This window comes from Anabrus simplex, chromosome 1 (assembly GCF_040414725.1).
Source record: "Anabrus simplex isolate iqAnaSimp1 chromosome 1, ASM4041472v1, whole genome shotgun sequence".
NCBI lineage: Eukaryota > Metazoa > Arthropoda > Insecta > Orthoptera > Tettigoniidae > Anabrus > Anabrus simplex.
This window is the reverse complement of record NC_090265.1, coordinates 1417779637-1417800189: the sequence shown is the minus strand read 5'-3', so window position 1 is coordinate 1417800189 and position 20553 is coordinate 1417779637.

Genomic DNA, 20553 nt, shown 5'->3' with positions numbered 1-20553 from the left:
CACGTAGCGGTGGGCATTTAACGTGCCTTGAATACGCACTAGAGGTGACGTGGAATCATACGCAATAGCGCCCCAAACCTTGATGCCGCGTTGTCTAGCGGTAGGGCGCTCCACAGTTACTGCCGGATTTGACCTTTCTCCACGCCGACGCCACACTCGTCTGCGGTGACTATCACTGACAGAACAGAAGCGTGACTCATCGGAGAACACGACGTTCCGCCATTCCCTCATCCAAGTCGCTCTAGCCCGGCACCATGCCAGGCGTGCACGTCTATGCTGTGGAGTCAATAGTAGTCTTCTGAGCGGACGCCGGGAGTGCAGGCCTCCTTCAACCAATCGACGGGAAATTGTTCTGGTCGATATTGGAACAGCCAGGGTGTCTTGCACATGCTGTATTTCGGATATATAAAATTCTACGCTGAATAGAACTAGGATGCATATTTGAGAGAAGGCTATACACATAGACATTGTTACATAATACATTTTAAAGGAAACTGATGAAACTTCACTTTCGTGACACACGACAACACGTTCTACAATGACTGTCGGCTGAGAAATCACGGTACGAAGTGGGCCATTCGCCAACGCCGTGTCCCATTTATCGTTCGCTACGTGCGCAGCACAGCGGCGCATTTCACATCATGAGCATACCTCAGTGACGTCAGTCTACCCTGCAATTGGCATAAAGTTCTGACCACTCCTTCTTGGTGTTGCATTTGCTCTGTCAGTCAGTGTAGAACTAAATGAGGCCCCAACACTAGTTACAAATCGAGGATTGTGGCGACGTTTAGTAAATTCACAGAGGCTTGCAGACTGAACGCTGAAAGGCAAAACAGTCTATAATGATAATGTATATATGTATGTATGTATGTATGTATGTATGTATGTATGTATGTATGTATGTATGTATGTATGTATGTATGTATGTATGTATGTATGTATGTATGTAGATATTATGGTCTTTAGAATGCGGAGTAAATAGTGCGAGGGGTGAGCATGGCTACCACGCTTGCGCCTATCTCAAGTCTCAAGACCTGGCTATAAACATCTGTTCCGTCCGTGGTGACTCTTGCGAACTGAGGTGCTGTGGTAAAGTTTCAAAGTGGTAGGGCAATTGTGCTTTAGGTAAACATTTACTATAATTATAAGTACTGCATAACGAAAAGTTTAATTATGAACATGGACCTGTTTCTTCTGGCACGACTAATGTTTGTAATGGATATAGTATGTGGTACTCGTGCCATACATGCAAACTGCCCTGACTTCTCGTCAGATGCATATAATCATTTGAGAACTGGCCATTATTACAGACGTGTGCAAATTATTAGAATAATGCATGAATTTTGAGTTTCTTCCCTCATTTAGTACAAAAACCTCTATACATATGAATGTAAAAGTATGTTTCAACCTGTTTATGTATTCTTTGGTTCATGCAGTCCACTGATGGCCCTTTGGGATATCTGAGGGACAATTATTTCCCCCTCTGTAGAGGTTTCTAACACTGTTTATCGAATCAGCTGATGTTGTGGCAATTGTTGAATGTGGTTTCCATAGCTTTTCCTAGTTAAGTGTTGAGTTCCTATGCCAGAATTGAAGCCTAGAAGTGTTTTATATTGTTTATATATGTCTGTATAATCCAAGTTTGGGATAAAGTTGGGTTTTGGATTTGTTTCCTAGTGAGTTTTTGAAGTGGTGAACTGAAGTTGTATCTTCTTGCAAAAGTGAGGTTATGGTTAAGAAAACAGATCTTTCTCTCCATAAATTGGCATTGACTGAATGTTTATTAAAGAAAGGCAGATATTCCCAACAAGATATTGCTAGGAAACTGAATCTTTCGCAAGTATCGGTTAGTAGAATCAGCTCTGCATTGAAATCAGGGAAAAACCGTGCAGTCAAACGTAAGGGGAAATGTGGTCGAAAACCGATAATGAGCCCCCATATGCAACGAAAATTGATTCAAATGGCTAAGATGAATCGAAGAAGCACCAGTAAGGACTTGAGCAATCAAATAAAGAACTATGGAGTTGAAATATATCCATCAAATGTCAGAAGCAGTCTTTGTGCTGCAGGACTTCCTGCAAGAAAGCCGAGAAATAAAGCCAAAATAACACATACCATGGCTAAGAAACGGCTGGAATGGGCAAAAACAATGCATAATGAGCTTAAGGACAATTGGTAAAAGGTAAGCAACATGATATATCCCATAATTTACTGTTTGCTAAGAAGTAACTTCATCCTCATGGGTTAAGTGGATTTTTTCAAAAATTCAGTCAGAGCTCTACTGATTTATTTTCTTATATTTTTAAAACATTCTGTTGAAAAATCCATCCCAATAAGTGCTTACTATCTTGCAGGTAATCTTTTCTGATGAGTCCATATTTTCTGTGCCCGAGGAAAGCAGCCAATATGTGAGAAGGACCTCTGATGAGGCGTTTTCTTCAAACTGTACCACACAGAAAGTTAAACATCCAACTTCAGTGATGGTATGGAGTTGCATGTCAGTTCATGGATGTGGCAGATTATACATTGCTGAGGGCATGATGGAGCAGGATCAGTACAAGAAGGTGCTTCGAACCCGCCTGCTCTCTCAGATCAGGGATTAGTTTCCTGATGGAGATTGCATTTTTATGCATGACGGAGCACCATGCCATAAGGCCAAGTCTGTTAAGAAATTCTTCGAAGGAAAACAGCATAAAGACATTGCCTTGGCCTGGTAATAGCCCAGACTGCAACCCAATTGAAAATTTATGGGGAATTGTGAAGTCAAGATTGAGGAAAAGGACAATAACCAGAATTGGCCTCATTGAAAACATCATAGATACATAGCATCGAGATGAAGAAATTCAGAAAATGTGCAAGCACCTTGTGACAATCATGTCAAAAAGGATCCAAATGGTTATAAAAAAACAAGGGAATGCACACAAAGTACTAAAGAGGTCATTGTATATTGATAAATTATTATAATTATACTTTAAAAGTGAATTACTGTTAATTTTATCATTTATTCTAATAATTTGCACACGTCTGTAGATACTATTCTCGGAAGGAAATTCAACAGAATTTCGTTTGACTTCGCTTTCAGAGGCATCTTTTCTATAGCTTGAGATATTCCATGGTACCAACGTATTCCTCATAAGGAACGTGTCTTTCAGCCTTGCTTCATATGACACTCACATATGCGTCTACGAGTCTAACTCGTGCATGAAATAAGTTTTAACTTCAGTCTGGATCAGGTTTTCCTCTGAACCAAAGTATTTTAAAATATTATATTACCATCACTTGAACATTTTGAACCCAAAGAAAAGGCCATTGGCAGTTAATGATAATTTGCCGTTACGTGAACTGCTGCAAGAAGTAGACTGTGATATTCTTAATCAGCGTGGGGGAAACAGACAATGGCCTAATTCACTAATTCATCAGGGACACAAATGGACGAAAACACTATATGTGAAGAGAAAAATAAGGGCCACAGTGACTACAATGAAGAGGAGGAATGAATATCTAGAGTACCTAGTTTAGTAATGAGTGTTGATTTAGAACCTATCAGAGTTATGAACATGTTCTACGAAGCTACTAAAAGAAAAGAAAGAATATGAGAGGGTGCACCACAAATTGCGACGAAAATTAAGAACATCGAACGTTATAAATGTGTGTGTAGGCCTATTGAATAATCAGGAGAAGATAAACAAAAGTAGAACTTATTCGTTGTTCTTCCTAAATGAAGATTCTTGGTGAGAGCTGTATACTCTGTGTTGAAGTTGAAAGAGAAAACACTGTCAGGATTTTAAGTAAATACGTAGGACGCTATAGCCTAATTGCGTTTCCTTCTGTATCATGTCCCACCTCACTCGACTGTTAGCATAAATATTGGTTATAACGACACTCTTTTATAACGACACTCTTTCATAACGACACACTTTATCAGGTCCATTGGATGTCGTTATAATCAACTTCTGCTATAAATACATTTTCATAAATGATACAGCTAGCGATATTTGCAGATCGTATTGTTATTTAGGAAGTGTCTCGGGAAATAATGTAATCACGTGTGTTTTGTGTATGAATAAATATTATTGAGACCATTTGTTATGGGGTAAGATTTTCTGGGACTATAAAGCAACCCCCGGGAATCTTCTGACAAGAGAGAAATAAAGACCGCTTTTCATCACTTCGTCGAATGTAACCACAAACAGGAAATTGCGTACAAATTGGTTGAGTGCAGTACAGATCATAGCATATTCACTGACCAGGGACGTTAACAGCCGCAAAGAAATAGTAAGTGGTCACAACATCGTTGCTGAATATTTTAACAAGTGCACTTTAAAGGTCTGTTAGCCGTTTGTGAAAACCCTGGAGTAAACCACATCACGTAAATGAATTAACCATGAACTAAAAGCCAGCATATCGACAGAACCACATCGGATGGCGCACTTGATAGTAAATAATAATCCCCAATGGCGACGTTGATTGGATGCATCAACAGAGTGCTAGCTGCCTCTGTGGATCAGCGGTAGAGTGTCGGCCTCCGGATCCCAAGATAGCGGGTTCAAACCCGGCAGAGGTAGTCGGATTTTTGAAGGGCGGAAAAAACTCCATTCGACACTCCATGTCGTGCGATGTCGGCATGTAAAAGATCTCTGGTGACACATTTGGTGTTTACCCGACAAAATTCATTAAATCTCAGCCATAGACGCCCAAGAGAGTTTCGGTTTACTCGATCTGCCATCTAGTGGGGGCCTAGAGTAAAACGGAACGTCGAAATTGACGAGCAGACAGCCAGATGGCGTCAAATTGAAATGTCTGCACACGGTAGCTGAGGCCATACGATTATTATTATTATTATTATTATTATTATTATTATTATTATTATTATTATTATTATTATTATGATGATTATTATTATTATTATTAACAGCGTGCTATGAACGTGTCAATCACTTCTAAAACATCCCACTTGGTGATCCGTAATGGATTTTATTACATTCTACCTACTCTAACAGAGCGAACAGAATCACAAATGGAAACTGTAGGAAAAACTCAATGAAGAAACTTCACAAAAAAGGATATCATGAAATGTTTTCTTCAGTGGGAGGTGCTTTGTCTACTCAACCTATTACGAGAGGAGGAAAATCTACGCTATGAAATCAACGAAGATTGTCCCTCTGCGTTCTATCCGGATGAATATTCACCCTTGTATATTTACACTCACGTTTTTAAAAATTTTATAATGGCGGTTTAGTAATGAAGGCCTAAATGATTAAAATTGAGGAGCTGTTTGATGGTGAGACCGCGTCCCCGGTCTAAAAATCTAAGAATAACGGCCGAAAAGTTTCAACGTGCTGACCATATGACACATCACAGTCTACAGGCTTTGGGACCGAACAGCGTTCGCTTGGTAACGAAGGCCCTTCGGGGATTTTGCTCCATGGGGGGGAGAAATGAAGACACTTTACCAGCCTTTCTTTCATTTACTAACGGTATATAGATGCAAGTGAATACCGTGGCTTGGAAAGAACTCCGAGGAATACTTTATACATTTTTGTTGCAATGCTGTAGTTCAGGTATACCAGTTGGGTCTGCTGTTGATGATTATCAATCCTTTCGATATTGAGTAATACGCGTTACAATTATCCACAGAGATGTCGAATGGAACTGTTTCCCAGAAACTGTAAAATATTTTACATCCTGTACATGAACTGATACGAAACAACAAGGATATTTTGGGAAAGAGTTAATAAGCCTCGTATTGTTTATGGGTCCTGCGGAGGTAACGTTTCCTCACCACACTCTAATTCGGGCACCGAAATCTGGACGCATTACTGTGAGTTATAGACAGTGTTTTCATGGATAGATGGACTGGATTATTAATTAAGTGTTTTAAATTATTAATTTTGCTAAATTTACATTACATTGGATAAATATATAACTTAGCATTATATTTCACCTCTGTCATGCACCGAGTGGTGTTGCCTCGCTGTACATTCACGAGACGAGTGGGTCCGAACCCATGGTTTCCCATTTTCGCTCCCAGGGAGATTTCATATTCGTAGGCTACGGTCAATTCCTTCCACTTTTGTTTTACCCACTTTCATTCGCCATCGTTCATTTCATCTCGATTGCATCCTCAACTGAGTTTGGCGACAGCAAGGGCATTGTAGCGTAACACGTGTACTGGTAATATAGCATCATATGACCCCATCTTCGACCCCTATTAGGAAATGGGACTGACCGGTAGACATGCAAGAACTCGATAACTCCAACTGAATCGGTCCTAACGAATAGTTGAACAAACTCCTTATTTAATAATCTATCACAACCACGCGTTGTTCACGGTAGAGCGGGTATTGTGGTGAAACGTTGTATTGCTGCAACCAGCCTCCATAAATAAGACTTTGTTCATTTGATTTAGTGAGCAAAATTATCAAGAATTTACATGAATCTCCCCAAAGTTATAGACATATACCGATTATACTTAAGCACATGTTGTAGAAAATATCTCCTACCGTATTATTTTTAGATATTAATATTCACCATGATATTATTATTATTATTATTATTATTATTATTATTATTATTATTATTATTATTATTATTATTATTATTATTATTATTATTATTATTTGCAAATGGATCCTGTTGGATCACGCGTTACATTTGTGATTCGCCTTTCTAACACACCATATTGCTTTCATTCTTTCACTGTGTGTCTGTTTTCTTTCCTCTGACCACTTACTGTAGTACCCGATCATTTAGGGACTTCATTCTCTGGCTTTACGGTAAATATTTCTATCCAGTAATTCTGATGTTTCTATCTGGGCATTTCCACATCATTTTTAGCAATTTGTATCCATGGTACGTTCTTCAGTTTGCCAATTATTATTATTATTATTATTATTATTATTATTATTATTATTATTATTATTATTATTATTATTATTATTATTATGTCCACCTCCTTGGCTGCATGGTCAGTGTAGTGCTCTTCGGTTCACAGGGCCCCGGGTTTGTTTGCCGGTCGGATCGGAGGTTTTAAAGTTAAAGAAAAGTTAATCCCATTGGCCCGGGGACAGGATGTTTGTACTATCCCCAACATCCCTGCAACTCACACATTACATATAACACTATCCTCCACTACAATAATACGTAGTATCCTATACGCGGCAGATGCCGCCCACTCTCGTCAGAGGGTCTGCCTTAAAGGTATTCACCAGGCTATAAATAGTCAGCCGAAATTATTATTATTATTATTATTATTATTATTATTATTATTATTATTATTATTACACTTCCTGACAAAAATATGAAATACTCATAACAAATGATCGGCTGTCAATGTAACTTCGTATACGTACACAAATTGGCGGGTATGTAAATGATTAAAAATCACAATTACAGTATACATGACAGGTAGAACGGCCACCAGAGTGCATTAGAGTTGTTCATGTTTGAGTTTATTTATTTATTTATTTATTTATTTATTTATTTATTTATTTATTTATTTATTTATTTATTTATTTATTTATTTATTTATTTATTTATTTATTTATTTATTTATTTATTTATTTATTTATTAAACAATTGTGAGAGCACTTGTATCATCAGTCCTCATTCTATCCATTCTTCTTGTAAATCCGAACATAGACCTTTTCATGTATCTTTGAGCTGTTTTTAATTTCCGTTTGATAAATGCATACACTGTCCAGGTTTCACAGCCATAGGTCATTACAGGGAGGACGTGTGTTTATATAGTTCATCTTCCTTGTATCTGGTACCGTAGAGGTACTCAATTCAAATTGTAATATGCAGTTGTAATATTATGAATAAAATAATACAGCTGTTATATACTTTACGTCCCACTGAGCACTTTTACGGTTTACAGATACAATTAATTTCCGTAATTTTATCTCGCAGGAGTTTTATGTGCCACTAAATCTGCCGACATGAGGCCTTGTATTTGAACCCACCAAATTGAACTGAGAAGGATAGCACTGAACCGACTGAGCTACTCAGCTCGGTGGCTTGAGTTGATTTTACGTAAGAATTAGGCACGTACTATCCCTAAAGAACTTGCATAGTTCTGATTTCTTCACCATTTGGTCTGAGTAAAACTCCATCGCTACTTCGAGATTACAAAGGAAAGCAGTAAATTGAAATTCTACTAGTGCTTGAGTGCATTCAATCACACTCCAGGAGAGTATCCGTATGTCACCACTGAGTGATTGGATCCTTAGGTACAGTTTCAGTTCCCATATTGAGGTACACTTCCCCCAAGTATTTCCACATCCACTCCTAACAATTACTGGGATAGTTCCCTCTGCATAACGCCATCCCTTCTTCTTCCTCATCTTCTCCTTCTTACTGGCTTTATCCAATTACTTTTTTTGTTTGCTATTTGCTTTACGTCGCACCGACACACATAGGTCTTATGGCGACGATGGGACAGGAATGGGAAGGAAATGGCCGTGGCCCTAAATAAGGTACAGCCCAAGCATTTGCCTGGTGTGAAAATGGGAAGCGACGGAAAACCATTTTCAGGGCTGCTGACAGTGGGGTTCGAACCCAGTATCTCCCGGATGCGAGCCCACAGCTGTTTGCTCCTAACCGCACGGCCAACTCGCCCGGTTTTCCCAATTACTTAGCGTCGGTACTATCAAGTAGATTAATCCCAGTTTAACGGCCAGATGCTTTTCCTATGTGGAGGGATGTATTCACCGTTACACGGTGTAGCATTTAAAGTAAGATATTATAATATATTAAAATTAAAATAAACACTCAGCTTCGAGCTAGAATATTTACCCAGACGCCGTTAAATTTCCCGGCCTTGCCAGAAATCAAACCTGGGGCCCTCTGAAGTATATTGACCTTTCAGCCAAGAATCCGAACATCCGACACATTTCTAGTAAATATTGAATTAAGAGGCCATATACCTGCGGTTCGGATTCTAATACCAGACTAGCAGTCCCTTAAAATTTCAACTTCCTTTGTTTCAAATCTACATTCAAAGAATTACCATGGTGCATTTTCAGTAATTCAGGACATCTGAATATCTCATTCACAGTACTTTACTTGGTCGTTCAACTCGAAGCAGCTATAAAGATATGCGCATAAAAAGCTGCAAATATAAGAGATTCCATTCAGAGTGAAGTCTCTTAGGAGCATTAAAGAATAAGTGTTCCCATATCTAGCGGAGTGGTACATCGCAGGCGCGACGTGAGGTTTAACAGTCCACTCCGAGGCAACGATCTGTGATGGACGCCGGATATGAGAATGGCGAGCAAGTGGACCGCGTTCTGCACTAGATGTATCTCAGCCCATTACCATTCCGCTAGAATCCCAGACTTGGCCGTTCCCGGGGGGTTCGTTGGAATTGGCTGATATGACCCCTGCGGGACGTTTGCAGACAAAACACCATCTCGGTCGGCAAACCGGCCGCGGGTGGCCTGGTAGCTCTAATGGGTTTGCCGAGTGCACCACTCTCAAGGCGTAAGGAAATACCCATTAATTCAGTCACAGAACACACAAATACAACGAAGGTTGAAATTAGCAATACAAAGAGATATGCCTATGCATAATTTTAAGTTGTCCAGTGTGAATAGATCGTACTGAGCAAGATTGTTTGAACGTGTAACAAGAATAAAATGCCTGATCATTATTTCAAGTTATACAGGGTGAACAGAAAGTATCGACCATTTTAATTAGAAGATGAAAAAGGAATAAAAATGGATGTGAATTATTTCAAATTATTTGCAAGCTTAATACAAAGTACGGGCCAAATCCATTACAAAGTAAACTAGCATAAAATGCGTGTAAATTATTTCATATTATACAGAGTGAATAGAAAGTATCGGCAACGTCCATTAGACGTTCGAACGGGAATGAAATGTATGTGAATTATTTTAAGTTAATGGATAGAAAGATGGCGATCAAAATCAGGTGGAACAAGATTGAAACTTATGTAGACCATTTAAAGTATTACAGGGAGAATAGAAAGTATCGTTTAAGTCCATCAGAAGATAAAACAAGAACAAAATACCTGTGAAATATTTCATGTTATGCAGTGTGATCGGGCTGCACATTAAAAGGCGGAACAAGATTGAAATGTACGTTTGTTATTTCAGGATGAATGCAAAATTCAAATTCCCATTAGAATGTAAAATATGAATAAACATTTAATGGCAGAGGGAATTATACTTCAGACACAGCCCTTCCAACAACAACTGGGGAGGTGAGGTTTCTTAACAGTGGAAATTCTAATCTATTAAAATAGAACCATCTAGACGAGGAGGAGGAGAATTTAAACTTGTGTCCTGAGAACACAGACCGGGTTGCCAGATTTCTCAAATCAAAATAGCTTACAGACTAGTCCTTAAAACAAAATATCCAAATTACGAAAAAGGCCATTTCGTTCACGAAATTTAATAAATAAACGAGAACTATACATTCACTCCTATTATTGATCAATATCCTAAATATTTCAACTCAGATTTATCACATTTAAGTAAGGACAGTTGCTTTCCAACATTTCCAGCTGGTTTCCAAAATTTAAGAAATCTACAGTGCTCATAAACTTCAAACAAAGTGAAATGGATATATTTATTAGGAATTTGCATCATAAAACTTCACTTTATTATTTGTATTATGAGATTTCTGGAAATATGGACATTGAAAACATGTAGCCTACTAAACTTATTTAGATATTTCAAATAATCACCTATTTAATTTTATTAAACATGTAGCGCTAACTAAAATGGATCATTCATAGTATCTCACCTGACAATGTCGCAACATTGCATGTCATTGTACGATACAGTTTAATTGAATGGCGTATGGCCTTCGGAGAGGCCTGGTGCAGGTCTTTTTCTAGTAGACGGCCTATTAGGCGACCTGCATGTCTGTGAAGATGAGGGCCCTACCTAGGATGATTTCTAATGTTGAATACGCCACACACACACACACAGCCCCGAACCATTCGAATTAACCAATTAAGGTTAAAATCCCCGACCCGGCTGGGAATCGAACCTGGGATCCTCTGAACCGAAGGCCATTACGCTGACCATTCAGCCAACGAGTTACGATGGAGTAATTCTTTCTGATAGAACGCTTAACGCATACAAATAATTACAAATTTAGCAACCATTTCTGTAGAATTTGAGGTGAAATAATTTTACTCAGTCTTGAAAATAGGACACAATTTGCGTCCCGTGAAATGTTTACGAGGGACTCATTGCACTTTCCTTAATTGCAGGCTTGTCCCTTAGTATAAGGGATTTCTGGGAAGCATTTTAAAGAAAACTGTGCATGCCTTCGTCATTGCCAGCCACGTGGTCTAAGAATAGAGTCTGCCATTTAACCAGAAGCCCCGAAACCGATTCCTGGCTAGATTAGTGATTTTGTTCTGGATCCGAGGGCTGCTACGGGATCTACTCAGTCTAGTTGAGAAAAATTGAGGGCTATCCGACTGTGAAATATTGACCCCGGTCTAGAAAGCCAAGAATAATGGCCGAGAGGATTTGCTGCTCTGACCACGCGCCGTATCTTAATCTGCAGGCCTTCCGGCTTTGCAGTGGTCACTTAGTAGACCATACTCCATCTGGATTAGAACATATATATTTGAGACATAAACGGAAACAGCCCCTAAAATCAGAAAACAAAACTTTTGTGACATGGTGCATCAAAACGTCTATATATTTTCTGGTTAGAAAAATTCTTAAGTGAGGTGTAACATATACCATATTTCATCCGCTAGATTTAAGCAACTGGTCGTAATGCATTTTAGTTACATATATCTATATATATAAAGATTTTAAAAGTGACGATTTATAAATAGTTTGAATTTAACAAGTGCAATTATATGTAGGTACATATACATATACTGCTTGTGGTTTAAGGTCGCACGAACTCATCGAAGGTTTTCGGCCACGCAAAGGATAGAAAAGAGCTAAGATTGGAAAGGTAGTGGCCGCGGCCACAATTAAGATACAGTAGGCTATTTTCTTGGTGTGAAAATGGAAAAGTACGGAAAAATCTTCACGCCTGCCGACTGTGGGATTAGAACCCACCATCTTCCTAATGAGAGCTCACAGCTCCAACCGCGCGGCCAACTCGCTCGGTTAGAAGATAATATCTGAGATCATAGAGCGAAGCATATAGGGGTGAGGGCTCAAGTTATTGTGGGATAGTTTCGCAAGATAAGTTGTCGGAGAAGTTGTCCAGCGTTTGATTTTTCCAGGTGGGTCTAGTAAGACATCGGGAAAATGACGCGGGGAATATGTGAAAATTTAATACAAGGGTATAGAGAAGTGAGTGAACAGTATATGATGTCCAAATATCTTGTAAGGCTATCGGACGTGATGGGTTACTCCTACACCTTACTGCCTCCCTTCTTTCTTCATCCGGTTCTCATGGGCGGAATTCGCCTTCGGTTCTTCAGTGGGTCAAATTAAATCTCAATAACTATTCTAATTAAATAGAAGCAAGACAGTAACTAAGAGACTAATTTGTGAATGATAAATCAACATCTTACAGTTGGGCAAATTTATTTCGGTAAAACATAGACATTCTCCCTTTATGAATCATAAAGCATGATACTGAAATTATCACTGCAAAATTCATAAAATGATGGGTCTGTTCCCCACACAAAATATAGTCAAATACAAGGTTTTAGGTGACGTGAGATACCTTATTTCTTTTGTGGTATTGTGAACTTCCTAGTCTGAACAGATATAAAAACTTCCGTTCCTAAACGTTCATTAAACATGGGTAAAGATTAGCAAGGTTCGCGCTACAAACTTAGAATTAGCGACATAAATGCATAAACACTCGTCCAAGGCCGTAAAATTTATCCCACAATATATTCGGAGACTCTACTATTGGCACGATTTCCAACATGCAAATGAATGAGTACAGAAACTCACATCCCTTCTGTAAGCATACGGCCTTATTTCCCTTATAACGAAGACACTACTCTGACAACAATTATTAAAGCGAACAAAACACACCAGAGAAATATACACGTTAAACACTGTACTTGCAAATACACATTTAAAAAATGCACTTCTCTTGAGGAAGTTGGTAACATGTGGGTCATTCAGCCACCCCTTTGGAATGGGGTCGACGGCCTCCAGGATAAAGACGGAGAGACAGGACGTCATTGTTACATTATCTAGTACATTTTTCCCAGATCAACGACTAGCAACAGGTAACCTTCGTGGTCTTTCCTCCCCACGGGTCCTCTTCACATTTCCATTATTCATACCTCTCAATATATCGTATCTAACAGGCCCTGGTTCGTTACTGTCGCGGTGCTGTGTCCCCATTTCTGGCCCTATTTCCAATCTTTCCCCGTTCAATTTCAACAAGGCCCCATCGTCCTTGTAATCTTCTGATGATTCTATCACTCAAATATCTATAACTCACACTGAGACGGGAACATAATAATTGCATATATCTCGCAGTAATTATTATTTTTTTTTTTTTTGTTATTTGCTTTACGTCGCGCCGACACAGATAGGTCTTATGGCGGCGATGAGGCAGGAAGGGGCTAGGAGTGGGAAGGAAGCGGCCGTGGCCTTAATTGAGGTACACCCCCAGCATTTGCCTGGAGTGAAAATGGGAAACCACGGAAAACCATCTTCAGGGCTGCCGACAGTGGGGCTCGAACCCACGATCTCCCAAACACTGGATACTGGCCGCACTTCAGCGACTACAGCTATCGAGCTCGGTTCGCAGTAAATCAACCACACTATTAATTTCCCTAATACCCTCTAATCTATGCTGACAAAGCTAAACAAACATACATGCAATTGTCCTGAAGCTAACTAAAACAACATATGTTTTGCCCTAAGGAGATTAATGAATTATTTACATTTGAAATTCATGAACCTCACTATTCTGTCCCTTGCTTATACCTGTTGAGGTTTATCTTATTCAGGTGTTGTCGCTCGGCTCCATCTTAAGGATCACAGTTTGGTTTAATGCCCCATATCGCCCTGTTGGTCCTGCGGTAGTTCCGTTCACCTGGTCCTTCTGAATTACAATTGGAAGGTTTCGTTTCATTATACAGGATCGGTGGCCTCTCGTTCCCCGGCTCCTTCCGGATTACAGTTGGTTGATCTCGTTTCATCTACTGGATCAGCGGTCCTTCGTTCACCTTTGCCTGTCGTCGCTGCAATCAGGCTAGATTGCGTGCTAGTTATCTGTGCAATTGCGTACTGGCGTAGAGTTTACCATGAAATAAATTAACCACTGAATAACTTCCGCCTTTGTCTAATTTTCCCTTCACGATTTATTTACTTATTGTCCTATAGCGCCCTTCGCTGTCTAATCATATGCCCGATCCTAGCATTCACCTCCGTAGTTTCAATTCTGACCAATTTAACACTCTTCTCTCCTAGCCAGCTCAGGGACTATATTGGATAATTGCCATTACTAGTAAGCTGCCGTGGTTGGATTTTACACTACTCTTGTCCTATTGACTCGTACTAAGTCGCATGCACAACCTTATTCGTCGAGCTCGGGATCAGAATAGCCTGCGCTTCCTCCAGTCCTTTACCCTTTTATCATATACGTGGGATGACACCTCACTAGGGAAATCACTAACAGAACCATGCAAAACCTTTGTGTTGAATGGGCATCGGTTCCCACGGTATGTTATGTAATGGCTAAATTTGAGTATTTGAATATAATCAACTCGATACATTAGATAAATCCAATCAATATGCTCTGTCGTTCCAGTTTTCCGTCATGTGGCTCAAAGGCGTAATTACCCATTAGTCTCGCAAGCATTCCACTGCTGCTTCTTCCCACTTTTTGTACTTGCAGTTGGCACTAATGTGGCTCGGTTAGCAGAGTTCGAGATGAATCTGTGAATCTCACTCGCGTTCTGCCTTAGCTGGTCAACACGTCCCCGTCGTGGGTAGCCTAAGTCTGGCGCGCTTTCCTTCGTTCACATCCCCGCGCTAGTTTTAATATATGCATGAGGTATTCAATAAATGGCAATACCACGCAGATGTGGTGCGGTACACTCCACAGTGTACAATCGGTAACTGTTCGGCGAGTAAGTTGATTGTTCGGAATTCGGTCCTCAGCATGTGTTAAAGATAAAGACAGCCTAATTATATCTGGAAGAGAAAATGCATCTTACTAGCGGGTAGCTCTTTCTTCTTTAATTCGGTGAGCTAACTCATATTGGGGTTGTGTTAAGTGTTTGTAAATATGAAAAGTTGTCTTATAGACATAATTTTTCACTTATTTGGTAACTTCACAAATTCACTACCATAAGTTACGGTATGAAGCTAACTGTATCACATTTTGAGGTTCTCCTTTCTGATTTCGTTTGATCACACAATGTTGTCTGTAAATTTTTTTATTCGTTTTAAAGTCAAATTTCCATAGATGTTAATGTAAAATACTTCAGCTTCTTGCTATTCTTGACCATTGCAGCCCTGCTTATGATATGTATAAATCTGAATGTTCGTCTTGATCTGCCTTTGTGACGTTTAGCAAAGCATGTGTCCCACAAGTTGGCTTTGTATGTCCGCCTGTCGTCTTGCATCCTCGCGATACTCATTTCCAATTCTGCGTGGTGATGTCTGTCTGTTGTTAATATTTGTGAGAGTGTCACACTGGAAAAGTTATCTCTACTTTTTATTCTTGTCTTCCAACATCCTTTGACCTACTGCATTTGTAGTCAAGAGCGTCCATAGGATAGTTTGTAGGGCGAGGGTGGAGGGAGGCTAGACCTGGTGATATGTAGTATTTTTAATATTTTGGAAGATGAATGGCGACTTGTATTCCACGGTAGAATACCACACACGGTATCCCCTACCACTTCTACCTAATACCGATTTTTAAATCATTTTCTTGAAAGAAAAACACCTGGCTATATTAGATTTTTTCCTTTCCCTGAGAGCTAGGTGGGGGGCCGCGTCACCACCTTGCCCCCGGGCATGGGCGCTCATGTAGTGCGATCATTTGTTTGCTTGTTGGCGTCCATATTTGGTTTCCATAGAATAGAGTTGGGTAAACACAGGATTCCAGAGTGACAGATTTGAGTCTTCTGTTTAACATTTTGTCGAGTAGTATAAAATGAAGAGACCAGAAAGCCTTCGAAGATAGTGATATTCTACTTTCAATCTCCTTTTCCATCTTTCCCCTGAGCGAGATTAACTAAACTAAGTACGTATACATAATCCTTTACATACACTAATAATGTTCCATTCATCGATACGATTGTTTTATTATCTGTTTTTCATTAGTTGTGTTTTGTCTTATTGACAAGCCTGCAGTTCTGCTTTGCGTCCTGGGTTGTTGCAGCATTTCCTGAAGTTCTCCCGGTGTTTTAGAGGACAGAACTACATCATCTCGTGAAACGAAGATTCTTTAGTCGACTGGCATTTATATGTATGTATATTACTGAAGTCGGATTTAATTCAGTGAGTCAATCCGATTTGGTGGATAAGTTTACGGTGTTCATTGATAGATTCAAACTAATTTTGTACGAGTTGATAACAAACAAAATCGAGTCTACTGTATAAATTCATTGTAGCAGTGCGTAGTTAGGCACGCACTATTTACATCCCTGTGGATGGTGGCAGTGGAATACATCCACGGTAACCCCTGCTTGTCATAAGAGCCAACTGATTCTCGCAACTTGGGGGGTGGGTTTGCAACCACTATTCCCCTAGGTGAGTCAGGCTCCTCGCCTTGATCTTTCCTCTCTGAACTCCCCTGGTCAACTCTTGTTCTTTTCAAACTCCGACTGCGCTAGGTTTGCGAGGCCTAGAGAGTCGTTCATTTTCACGCCCTTCCTGGTCCTGCCGATGCTCTTACTCTTCGAAGTGTGGAATATCTTCCATTTTCCCTCTGATTAGTATTTGGAGAGAAAGGTTGCCCAGTTTTAACTCATCTTAAAACAACAACTACGACCATCACCACTACACCACTGACGTATTGCATAACGTGGATTAAAATGAGTTAATGTAACACTACTTACTGCGGGTATGAGATAACAATTATTGAAACAATGTAAATTGACAACAGGTCGTAGATACTTAATTTGGTTTCTCAAATATGGATAATCTCGTAAGAGATATGTGGTGATGGTACTATTATATGCTGAATTTCGATTCTCTTTACTAGTTTGGATCTCAGCATTACCATAACGACACTCATGAAAGATACGTATGGTCATTTGTATACGGGATTTGAATGGAATTGTTTTCTCAAGTTGTATCTCAAGTTACTAGAGTCAGCTGTTCTTGTTAGCGACAATATTGTCAATGTCACCGCTCGACGAGTACATTGTTGAATGTCTGTGTTAATACATGTCGTTATTATGATGTCATTTACCCCGCATATGTCTATTTAATGGAATAAATGGAGAAACCTTACTCTCAATAATTCTAAATATGATTATTTGTTATTTCGTGACTTGATGTCCTGTCACCTATTGGTCAATGTTATAGGTAGATGTTAGCACACTCTGTAACTTTGTATTGTGATACTTGTGTTCATGATCTGGTTATTGCCGTACTTTACCACTACTCTCTGGAGAGTTAATCCCTGCTCTATTACTTGAGATATGTTGTTTCACGATAACATACGGACTTTTGGGGTCCACTGAGTAGTCGACGGCTATGCTATGTATATTTTGGGAAGCCTTGTACGGCATGTTTTGCGCTGTCTCCACTATTACACTTGCACTTGTTGTGGAGTTCTTACAGACCACGTATCATGGTGTGCGCCCGTTCATATATTATGTCACATCCACCACGGAGCACACGTTACAAATGTTACAACATCTATATGGAATGAAAAAAATATGCAAAGAATAAAGTCTTTGTGTTTATGAAACGCTATTATGATCAGATTTTGTTAGATTAGGCATTATTATTTTTCAAATTTGGATATACTCTTAGGTATCTTATTAAATAATAAGTTAATTCTTGTGTAGAAGCCTAGTTGCAACTGCAGATTGTTTTCGGGTGGTATTAGGTAACGCCCAACAACGGAATGCCATATTGCCAGTTCACGAACGTAACCCGAGAGAGGATTTCAGTGTTCCACTTTTTTTATTATTATTATTATTAGTATTTAATTATTTACTGGATATTTTGGTGAACTTTGGTGCCAATTTACTTACATTTTAAGAATATTTTGATTATTTCTAATGAGGAGCCACACGGTAAGGTGACAGTTGATGTCCAATGGGGAGGCGGAACAAATCGCAGGTGACGGGGGATAATTTAGCTGTAAGGGAAGAGACTATAATAAGGTTATGTCAGACCATAAAACGTAATTCACAGTAATTCCGAATTTGTGCCTTTACAAAACGTAATCATGATGAATAAATTCCAGATTTGTACTTCTTTATTTCCCTAGACATATTAAAATCATTCATTTGTTTAGGGAACACGATGTTGGAATTATAATATATATTCTTAGAAACTCTAAGAGAGTATGTGCATGACTTGAAGAAGAACACCAGAAGTGGAACAGGAGAGAGCGTACACATCTCTGGTAAGTCACTAATTAGAGTATGGTTCCGGAGTATGGGACCCACACCATGATTACTGGAAAAGTTCCAAAGGAAAACAGAATGAACATTCCGGGTGATTTCGGACAAGAGATTAATTAAACGGAAATGTTGCAAAATTTGGGCTTCGAAGACTTGGAGTTAAGAGACGAGCTGCTCGACTAGGCGGGATATTCCAAGCTGTCAGTGGAGAAATGCCATGGAGTGTCATTAATAGACGAATATGTGTACGTGGATCTTATACAGACAAGGAGGTCATAATGTAATATGAAGAGAAATTCTGAATTCAAGAGGGCAAATTGGAACAAATATTCATTTGTAGCAAGAGAAGTTAGGGAATGGAATAATGTATCAAGGGAAACGTTCGATAAATTTCTAACTGGAATCGTTTAAGAAATGACTAGTCAAACACCTGTGCAACAATCCCAAATACTGATCATTAGCGATTGATTGATTGATTGATTGATTGATTGATTGATTGATTGATTGATTGATTGATTGATTGATTGATTGATTGATTGATTGATTGATTGATTGATTGATTGATTGATTGATTGATTGATTGATTGATTGATTGATTGATTGATTGATTGATTGATATGGAAAGTTGAGAAAAATGGTCTGATGTGAGCAAAGCCGTGGTCCATCGAAGGCAATAAACCCTTATACACATAAGGTGACTACAATTAATTAATAGAGCCAGAAATTAGTTGAGTCAGACTAAACCACATTCATAGCCATGGGATCTGCAATTTTTATGATAAATTCGAACCACGAAGACCTGAATTTTCGTTTATAAATTCCACCTATGTTAGCCGGATTTGGAATCACACCAGCCCTAGTGACAAGCCAGTCGGCTGTGACGTTCCCTGCATAAGTTATACTTGATTAGATACAAGTTGTTTCAAAATAACATATATTTGATCATGCTGCACGCATTCTGGAGGATTTTGTTTTAGACGATTTGGAATTAAGAGAGGGTTTTTTTTTTTTTTTTTTTTTTTGCTGTTTGCTTTACGTCGCACAGACACAGATATGTCTTATGGCGACGATGGGATAGGAAAGGCCTAGGAAGTGGAAGGAAGCGGCCGTGGCCTTAATTAAGGTACAGTCCCGGCATTTGCCTGGTGTGAAAATGGGAAACCACGGAAAACCATTTTCAGGGCTGCCGTCAGTAGGGCTCGAACCCACTATCTCCCGATTACTGGATACTGGCCACACTTAAGCGACTGCAGTTAAGGGAGTTTAGTTATATGACGTATTGGAGTGATGTCACCATACTTCATATTTTACTCCACCTTTCACCCCCAGTTCGATATCGAACTCCGAGTGGAATATTGTACACGCATTTCCCCGAAGAGACAAACGATCCTGGCTTTAGTTAGGAAGTTGGAAACAACAGGTTATTTAGTAAGAGATACTGGCAAGCATCGCATATCTCATTTGCAAAACACGGTGGAAGATATCGGGACCATCTAGAGCAATCTCTCTTAAAACATTACATCGTTTGTCGCCGAAGACAGGTTATTCCTACAGCACACGTCAAACGAGTCTCTCATCGTAATCAAAGCTTTCTTTGATTTTCGAAAATATCGCCACCTTGTGAGGTTACCGTAAAGACAGAGCTTATCGTAATCAACCAAGAACAAATGACAATTTAAAGAAACACATATTACCCGAAATCAACAATATTCACTCAGAGGTACTGCAGCGAACTACGTGAAACGTGCAACGACAGGTACGGTTGTGTCTGTAAGTAAGGGTAGGTAAGGGTTATTCTGCCCGAAGGCAGGTCCGAACCTCCGCAGAGGTGTTACTGAGCCGGAGTTTACGTGCGGTAGGGTAGCCAGTTCCTTTCCGCTCCTCCATTCCCTTACCCCCCACCAACAGTGCGTGGCAACCCATCCAACTCCTGACCACGCCCAATGTTGCTTAACTTCGGAGATCTCACGGGATCCGGTGTTTCAACACGGCTACGGCCGTTGGCTGTCTGCAGGTGGCAGCAGATTATTTCCAGC